The sequence below is a fragment of the Mastomys coucha genome, unplaced genomic scaffold (genome assembly GCF_008632895.1).
Source record: "Mastomys coucha isolate ucsf_1 unplaced genomic scaffold, UCSF_Mcou_1 pScaffold5, whole genome shotgun sequence".
Classification (NCBI taxonomy): Eukaryota; Metazoa; Chordata; class Mammalia; order Rodentia; family Muridae; genus Mastomys; species Mastomys coucha.
Window position 1 is genome coordinate 14,709,955 of NW_022196911.1, and position 8,660 is coordinate 14,718,614.

The window sequence follows — 8,660 nt, forward strand, 5'->3', positions numbered from 1 at the left end:
AGCCCAGCACACTGGGGACTCAGCTAGACATTTCCCGCACCTCTCTGACCCGGGGGCCAATGGCTCTTTGCTAGACTTATTCTGGTGACAGTGCAGCCTGCGGCACACCTGTAACGAACGACTCGCTGTCCTCACTGTTTCCAGAGGAGAGCCGCCAGGAACTTGTCATCATAGCTTTCTACTGACATTGCTAAACACTTAGAATGTTAATAAAACAAAGAACGCCGGCTTTGGGGGCATGCTGGAGTGTTGAGGTCCTGTAGCAGCTCTGGGGGCTCTCTGAAAGATCCTCCAGGGAGGGGAAGAAAGGAGGCTGCCAGAGGCTGTTTGCTTTCATGGGCCCAAACATTCCCCACAGTTTAACTGAGATAAGCATCTTTAAATCTCTTAAAGTGTTTCTGCTGCTGCAAAACTAAATGTCATCGCGCCTTTCCTCACGCACGACTGCGGCATGGTTCTCATCAGTGAAAGAAGAAACCGATGGAAGGAGCCTGTGCTTGCCCCAGCTTCAAGCAGGAAGTCTTTCCAGGAGGAACGCGTGGCCCAGGCATTAGGCCGTGGCCCAGACATCAGTCCATGGCCGTCTGGTGTCACCCCTGCCTTTTCTCTGTGTCTATCAGCCTTCCATCACTGAAGCTGACAAAGAAGGTCCTCTAGGCAGGTCTGAGTTACCTCCCCGTGTTTCTCCCTGCTCTTCAACAGACACAGCCTCACAGGAGCTTTCTCTGTGCCCAGGAGAAGCCTGTAGCAGCGTAAGTCCCTGACTTACTTCATATTCCAGCTCCAGTTTTGTTTTGTTTTTCCACAGTCCTCCATGTGTACTGCCCCCCATCCCCCAGCCAGCCATTGCAGGTTATCATGGTGTGAACCTTGTGAGTGATCTTCCCAGTGGGGCAGCCTCACAGATGCAGCTCAACAGCCTCATGGACAGAACTGTTGGGGGCTTAGCCAACTCTCCTATTTGTGTGGCCTGCACTGGCGTGGCCCAGCAACAGAGCTGGTGCCTGCTGCACGTGGCCAAAATGAGGCCACAGACTGAAGTATTCAGAGCAGTGTGGCCACAGGGGGGACAGCAGAAAGGCAGGCTGGTGTAACCGTCTGTGTTGTCAGGATGTGCCCAGTTTCAGAGCCAAGCACAAAGGCAAAATGAGTTCCGTATGCTTAAAATGTGATGCGCTTCCTCAGGTCACAAACAGGAATGACTCCCCCCCCCCTCTGCTCTTTCTAGAATCTGATGTAATATTCCAGTCTCCATGGGGGGGGGAGCATGAGGGGACAAGGACATCAGCTACTGGACCCTGCTCTTGCTGGCCAGCTAAGTGGTGCTAGAACCCAAAACCAGTAATAGCAACATGTACACTTGACTATTGATCCATTTTCCCAGCCCAAGTTATTTTTTAAGTTAAAATATAATTATATAGTTTCCCTCCTTTAACCCTCCCTATGTATCCCCCACCACCCTCTCTCAATTTCATGCCTCCCTCTCTCTCCTCTCTCACAACATTACATACATTCATACACACACACACACACACACACACACACACACACACACACACACACAACCTGCTCAGCTCATATAACGTCACTTGCATGTATATGATATATGATTTAGGGGCTGACCACTTGGTATTGGATAACCAACTAGGGAAGATTATTTTTTCCCATTCGCTGCATCCTTTAGTTGCCTCTCGTTCTTTGGTTAGGTTTGGGACCCTGAGAGATTTCCCTGTTTCGTATTAGTGTGTGTCTTGGTGTTGCTGTGTGGTTCAGGTCTTGTTTAGGCAGTCAAGTTGATGAGATTTCGTGGATGTAGCTTCTCTTTCAGGTTTTTTTTTTTTTTTGAGAAGTTTGTAAACTGATGTTTATTGAAACACTACTCAGAACAGGAACATTATGGAATCAGCCCACACATCCCTCAACAAATGAATGGATAAGAATGTGGAAAGGATACATGATGAGATTTCATTTTGTCAGAAAAGAGTGGTATACTTTGATACCTGTAGTCAGTTCTAAGAGGTGAAATCTCTACACATTTTTCTCTTGTAGCATCTTTCCGCCCCTATTCCGTGATGTTCCCTGAACCTTAGGTGCAGGAGCTGTATGTGCTATGGGTCACTAGGGGCTGGGTACCACACGACCATTTGATGGGTTGTGGTTTCTGTAATGGTCTCCATCTGCTGTAAAGAGAAGTTACTTTTATGAGGGGTGAAAGCTACATTTATCTGTGGGTATGAAGGTAAATATTTAGAATGTAGTTAGGAATTGTGCTGGTTTAGTGAAGTAGTGGTAGAAACAACTCAGTAATTTTTAAAAAGTAAATATAGAGTTGTACAACCCAAAACAGAGCCCAATTTTAGTTTATTTCCCTTCCTTAAAACAGCTCCTCCCCATCAGGGCAAACCTGCTTATCCCTGAGGCTCCAGTGTTCTACAGCCTTCCAGAATTCTTCCTGTTACAAAAGCCATGCTGGGATTCTTGTTTTTCCTCTTCCCTTAACACAGAGTGTTTTAGGCTCACCCTGTTGGAGTGAGCTACCAACAGTACTTCATGGTGTGGATAAACCACAGCTGTGTGTCTGTTCTTCGGAACACATCAGTAATTATTATTATTATTATTACTGCATAAACATTAGTGCCCATGCTTTCTTATGGATACATTTGTATTTTCTATATTATGTTGTAAAATACGAGTAAGGAAATGCACAGAAAATGAATGTGGATGGCTCAAGGAATGTTTGTACACTACATGCATGTCACCACATAGCTTGAGAAATGTATCATTTACATTTTGAAAAGCAGACATGTCATGTATCTATTGCTCCCCACTGGGACAACACCCACTTACTTTTTGTAACTTACTGTGTACATAGTATGTGAACTTTTCTTGGGGAGACCAGTTGTCTAGTCACCTCAGACAGCACAGATTACAGGTGATAGGAACAACTCATTCTGGTCTGGCTTGGTGAATCAGGTTGTTTAATCAAAGTTGCTCACCAGGTGGGTGGGTGAGGAGATTCCTACAGAAATATGGGCAGCTTAGAAGTGGTCATACTGCTGAAAAACTGTCTCCCCCCAAGCAACCATGAACCATTGGTTTATCTATTCTTGGGAAGGGACAAGGTATCATGAGCTCTCCACATCATGGAACTTTATGGGCCCATGGGCCTCCTTCAGGTAACCATAGTTACTAAAAGTTCAAGAGAGAAACACCCACATTCTATGAGAGCACACATCCCTCAAAAGATAAAGAGTCCATTTTAGTGGTATCACAAAATGGAATCATACTGCATTACTTTGTGGCTTTCTTGTATCTCAGCATAATGAGGCACATGAAAAACAATGCATGCCACCCACCCATCTGTCTTCCATTTTCATTGTAGAAAAAAAAAGATTTAAATAAAAAGGTGTTAAAGCACCACTACCCTGTTGCTGAACATGGGTAGATTTCAGATTGGAACTTGCCACAATGAACTGTTATATGTATCATCATATGCATGTGTAGAGTTTGAGTGTGTTCCTAGGAGACTTTTCAGGTCTTAGGATAACGTTCATGCTCTGTTCTGCTCTATATTGTCAAATATATCTGAGCTATATGTGACTCACAGGCCCCCAGAAACATGCAAGATTCCCGTAGTTCCATTTAGTTTACTTTTTCCTAACTCTGTGGGAACCACATATAACTGCTCTGATGGTTCACATTTGTTTGAAATAGACTGAGCACTTTTCATTTGTTTCTGGACATTTTGATTTCTGTTTAGCAAAGGCCCAGCCAGGACTCTGCCATGGTTTTGGAATCCACTTCTGCTTTGGTCCCTACCTTGCCCTTTCTAAAACCATTCAAGATTTTGTTATTCCCAAAAAACCAATTGTGTGGATAAGAGTCAGTGCCATGGTTTGTGTCTACTTCAAATGTATGTTTCATCTTTTCTTTTAAGTCAATTTTAAAATAAGTTTCAAAATAGGAAGCAAAATTCCCCCACCCTTGTTTGTTTTTTCTTAAGATTCTATGGACTATTTTGAGTCTGTGTGTTTTCATGGAAATTTTCAGATCTGTTTGTCACTCAGTGTGAAAAGCTTGCTGGCATTTGTGCAGACACCAAATTGTATCTCCGAACCAATTTCTTACAAATTTCCATCTTAAAAACACTGACCTTTGCAAGCAAGAGCACAGAGCACAACTCTTAATAAGACACGCCTGGGTCTCTTTCAATGTTTTACAGATCTTACTGGAGAACCTTCCTTCAGAGGACTGGTTTGTTTTTACCGTCTCTCAGGCAGGGTTTACATGAGGCTGGGGTATCTATCCTCCCTATGTTGCTGATTCCAGCCTTCTGTTGCTAAATGCAATGCTAACTTTGAGCTTTGCCTTGGACTATTAAATCTTTTTGATCTGGTACATAATACCTATAACTTTTGACGCTATGGCACAGGACCCTACTGAAGACCCAACCTCCCACTGCCTGTGGAGGGTTCACAGTGGCCATTGTGGCTATATTGAGTGCTTGTTTTGTACTTGACACTGTACCTGTTCTAGGTGTCCGTGTATATTAGTTACTTAATTGTCAATTATTGATGTGACAAAATACCCAAGGGTTATTTTGGCTCACAGTTTGAAGTTAGAGTCTGACATGCTAGGGAATGTGTGACAGCAGAAACCTGAAGCAGGAAGTCAAGATGACCTCTGGTGTTCAGCTTGTTTTCTCCCTTTTGCAGGACTCCATAGCAGCAATGGATGTTCTACTGCCCATTATCCCAAACTAGAAACTTCTCATCTCTGTTAATTCAGTCTAGCATCACCTTACAGATGTGCTCAGAGCTTGGTCTCCTAGGTAACTTTCGAGTCTGTCAATCTGACAATTAATATTAGCCATTACCTAATGTATTTTTGTCTTCTGCTAATTAATATGACATGTTATAATAATTGATATTTAAGTTGTTATATATGTTGTTGAAATATTTAATTTCAATACAGAGCTTCTACCCTGCCTTTGACCATTTAGTTCCCAGATAAAAGACACACACAATCTTTATATTTATAATAGGCCTTAGTCAGCTCAAGAGCTTGGCAGATGCCTACTCTCTATGCTAGTATGCCTATTTCCCAGCCAATAATCCCATTATACAATCTGCCATGTTTCATCTGGGCTGCTCTTAACTTCAATTATCCAACTACATGGCCACTATTTTAAGATTCTTACCCCATGGGTGCTTTCTCCTTTCTCTACCCTTTTCTCCCCATCGTGGCTCTCCTCCAACCCTAAGCCCAGGAACCCTAAATTCTACTTGTGTCTCTTCTGCCCAGCTATTGGCTGTTGGCATTTTTATTCACTAATCAGAGATAATTTGAGGGACAAAGTCACATAGCACCACCTGGGTCTATTGTAGTCTCTGGGAGCATCCAGTATTTAGCACAGCAAAATGCCAAACCTCAGCAATAAGTATTACGCCAACCATATATAACATCTGTTAGTCCAGACAGGCCATATGTATAATCTTCACATGCTGGGGACTTCAGTCTCCTAGTGCAAACACTTGAACAGTGTAGACAACAAGGGATATCAGTCTACAGTGTTCTTTTACAACAGTATTATTTTAGTCTGTTTTGGAATCAGAAAACTATTGGCTTCACAAAGTCAGTTGGGAACTCTTCCTTTCCTTCTATCTTCTGGTGGTTTTTGTATCTTCTATCTTTGGAAGTGTTTACACATGAAGACAACTCTACCTGAATTCAGCTTCTGTGGGAGGTGGATTTTCATTGCTTCACTTTCTTTGATATAGAAATGGTTAAATGTTCTATTTCCTATGCCATTTTTGATAATTTGTGACACCAAGAATTTGTCTGTTTTATCTGGGTATCTAATGCATGAATACAAAGGGATCCCTCTGGTTTTATTTTTCTTTAGTATTTGCTGATTTTGGTTAAGCTTTTCTAATCTGGATTCTAGCCCATGGTGGACAGCATCATGGCATAAGCAAATACAAAAGACCAGGATGGGAAGGCAGGTACCTGATACAGGGTGGGGGGATTCTAGCTATTTTTAATAGAAGCCTACACTTACAGGGTCACTGGAGAACATCAAAGCCTTCTAAAGACCTCATACCCACTACCACAATCAATCGCTGCTACAACTCCCCTTATGAAGCTTCACCACCTCCCAGTCGTAGCACACTGGGGGCCCTGTTTCCAGCACATGAAATGGAGGAAAACACAGATCATATTTACAGAGCATATAACATGCTAAGTGGAGTGTGTTATTTTTGTGTGCTACTAAATATATGTTAAGTGTCATGTCATGTGAATATACCATTTATCAGTATATACACATATCATTGATATTTCATGTTTTATATAGCAAACAGACCTTTGATCTTTATTTTTCTTGTTCATAATATAATTCTTGAGAGATTGGTAGTTACTCTATAGTATGTTTGAAAAGGGACCTGATAAAGGAAACATGCTTGAAATACTAGGAACTATTTAAAGTACTATTTTAAAAATAATTCAGATATTAATAAAGATATATAAGATTGGAGAGCAGCATAGACTAACTTGTTTCCTATTTCCAAAACATTAGATTCAAATGTAGGGAACATTTTTTTTTTCAGCTGAACATGAAAATTCACAAGGCTATTTCTTGTCATTAAACAGGTCCCAGTAATTTAAAAATCTGAAAGAATTAAAAGTATAAACTACTATAGAAGTATACTAGAATTTGTATAATAGTTTATAATATAAACTATTAAGGAATTATACTAGAATTTACTAAACTAGTCTAAAAATCTTTAAACATTTAATTATTCAATAATGAAATTCAAAATACAAGGGTATCAAGAAAAATGTATATTTAGACATCTTTGAGACTGAATTATGTAATGCAACAGTGCATCAAAGTGTGTGAGTGCAGCTAAGGCAACAACATGCAAAGTAACATGTACAGCTTCAATTAGTTTTATTAGAGGAAAGAAAGGTACAGAATAATTGAGTTGTACCTTATTCTAAGAAGCCAAAAGAAGAACAAAGTAAACTTGTATAAAACAGCAATTTATAAAGAAGATAATTCAATAAGACAAAATTTATAAATAATAAAAATTTCAAAATTTGAAAATTAACAAAATTAATAAACTCCTAGTAATACTGACCAGGGGAGTCTAAGGACCACAAGTTAGTATTCAAACATAGTGGACAAGAAGACAACAATACAGGACCTACAGACAACATAACACCCTCAGATTTACAGATGCAAGCATATCAACACAGTTTGGAATTGAATCTGACAATGCTTCAACTCCATGACTAAAGTGGTTTAAAATTTGAAAACAGATCAACTAAAATTGTCAGAGTAACAAAAGAAAACAATTGTAAAATAATTTAATAGTCATCTCTAAAGCAAAAATAATCTAGTAGTCAAAGCTAAAGCATTTGACAAAATTTAATATTTATTTGTGATTAAAACATTCAATACACTTGAAATAGATGTGGATTCATCTGATATCATAAATCACATTTAGTAAAAGTTTGCACAGAAATTTAGTAGCTTATGATGAGGTTCATACAAGAAATCTGGAGGGTCCTATAAAATATTGAAGTAGTAAGCACATTTAACAAAAATCTTAAGGTGTAAGGCCAATACACAAAAATCAAATGCATTTTACAATATCATAAAGACTTAAATGGAGAGGCGGACTATAAATAACCACTTGTCATACCTAAGAATATTGATTAAAATTGAACACACTGTTTCATGTTTACTACAAGTCTTAGCTCAAGTTGTTTCTTGTTAAGCATTTGGTTTACACTAGTTCATATTTACACACAGGTAAAAAGAGATGGATGGAAACCATGGACCTGCCAAGTGAATAAAACCAAGATCAGATCAAGGACATCACAGTGGATGTTGTGATTTGAATATGCTTGGCCCATAGGAAGTGGCACTATTAGGGGGTGTGGACTTATTGGAGGAGTTGTACCCTTAGTAGAGGAAGTATGTCACTGTAGAGGTTGGGCTTTGGGGTTTCATATGTATGCTTTTAAAGTCTGGCCAACATGATCCAGAGTCTTCTCCAAGTGTCCTTCAGCTGAAGATATAGAACTTTCAGCTCCTCCTGTACCATGCCTGCCTAGATGCTGCCATGCTCCTGCCTTGACAATGGACAGAACCTCTGAACATGAAAGGCAGCCCCAATTAAATGTTATCCTTTATAAGGCACCTTGGTCATGGTGTCTGTTCACAGCAATGGAAACCCAAACTAAGACAGTGGGGTTCCCAAAGAGGTGCTGCGCTTGTAGGGTGAGAGAGAAGATTAAAGAGAACTTAAGGTTTCCCTAAACATGTGTCCCTACAAGGGTTGCTCTGCTTCTAAGACAGCTTCATGGTCTCCCCAGAAGTTGTAAATGGGTTGTGTTCAAATTAAGATATCACTCATGACTTCCATCTGTCTGACTGTCCATCTCTCCATCCATCCAGCTTATATTGTTTTTCTCTTAGACAAAACAAAGTCTCTGATTTTGTTCTCAGACCAAGTGAAAAGTTTTGTTATCCTTTCTGTGTCCTTCTTTGTCAGTGAGCACAGTATGAACATAAAGGCTCCAAGTCTCCAGTGTAGGGAACCCAGTTCTGTGAACATTCGAGCCATGGGCTCCATGGGAACCCTTCTAGA

The 8,660-nt window shown here is 40.2% G+C and overlaps 1 long non-coding RNA gene across 1 annotated transcript; it reads left to right on the plus strand.

Annotated features, from left to right (window-relative positions):
- Positions 1 to 1,201: 1,201 nt before the first annotated feature.
- Positions 1,202 to 7,883, plus strand: LOC116077833. The gene is made up of 3 exons (XR_004113348.1): positions 1,202 to 1,354; positions 4,716 to 4,831; positions 7,820 to 7,883. It is a non-coding gene; the product is annotated as an uncharacterized LOC116077833 (long non-coding RNA).
- Positions 7,884 to 8,660: the final 777 nt, after the last annotated feature.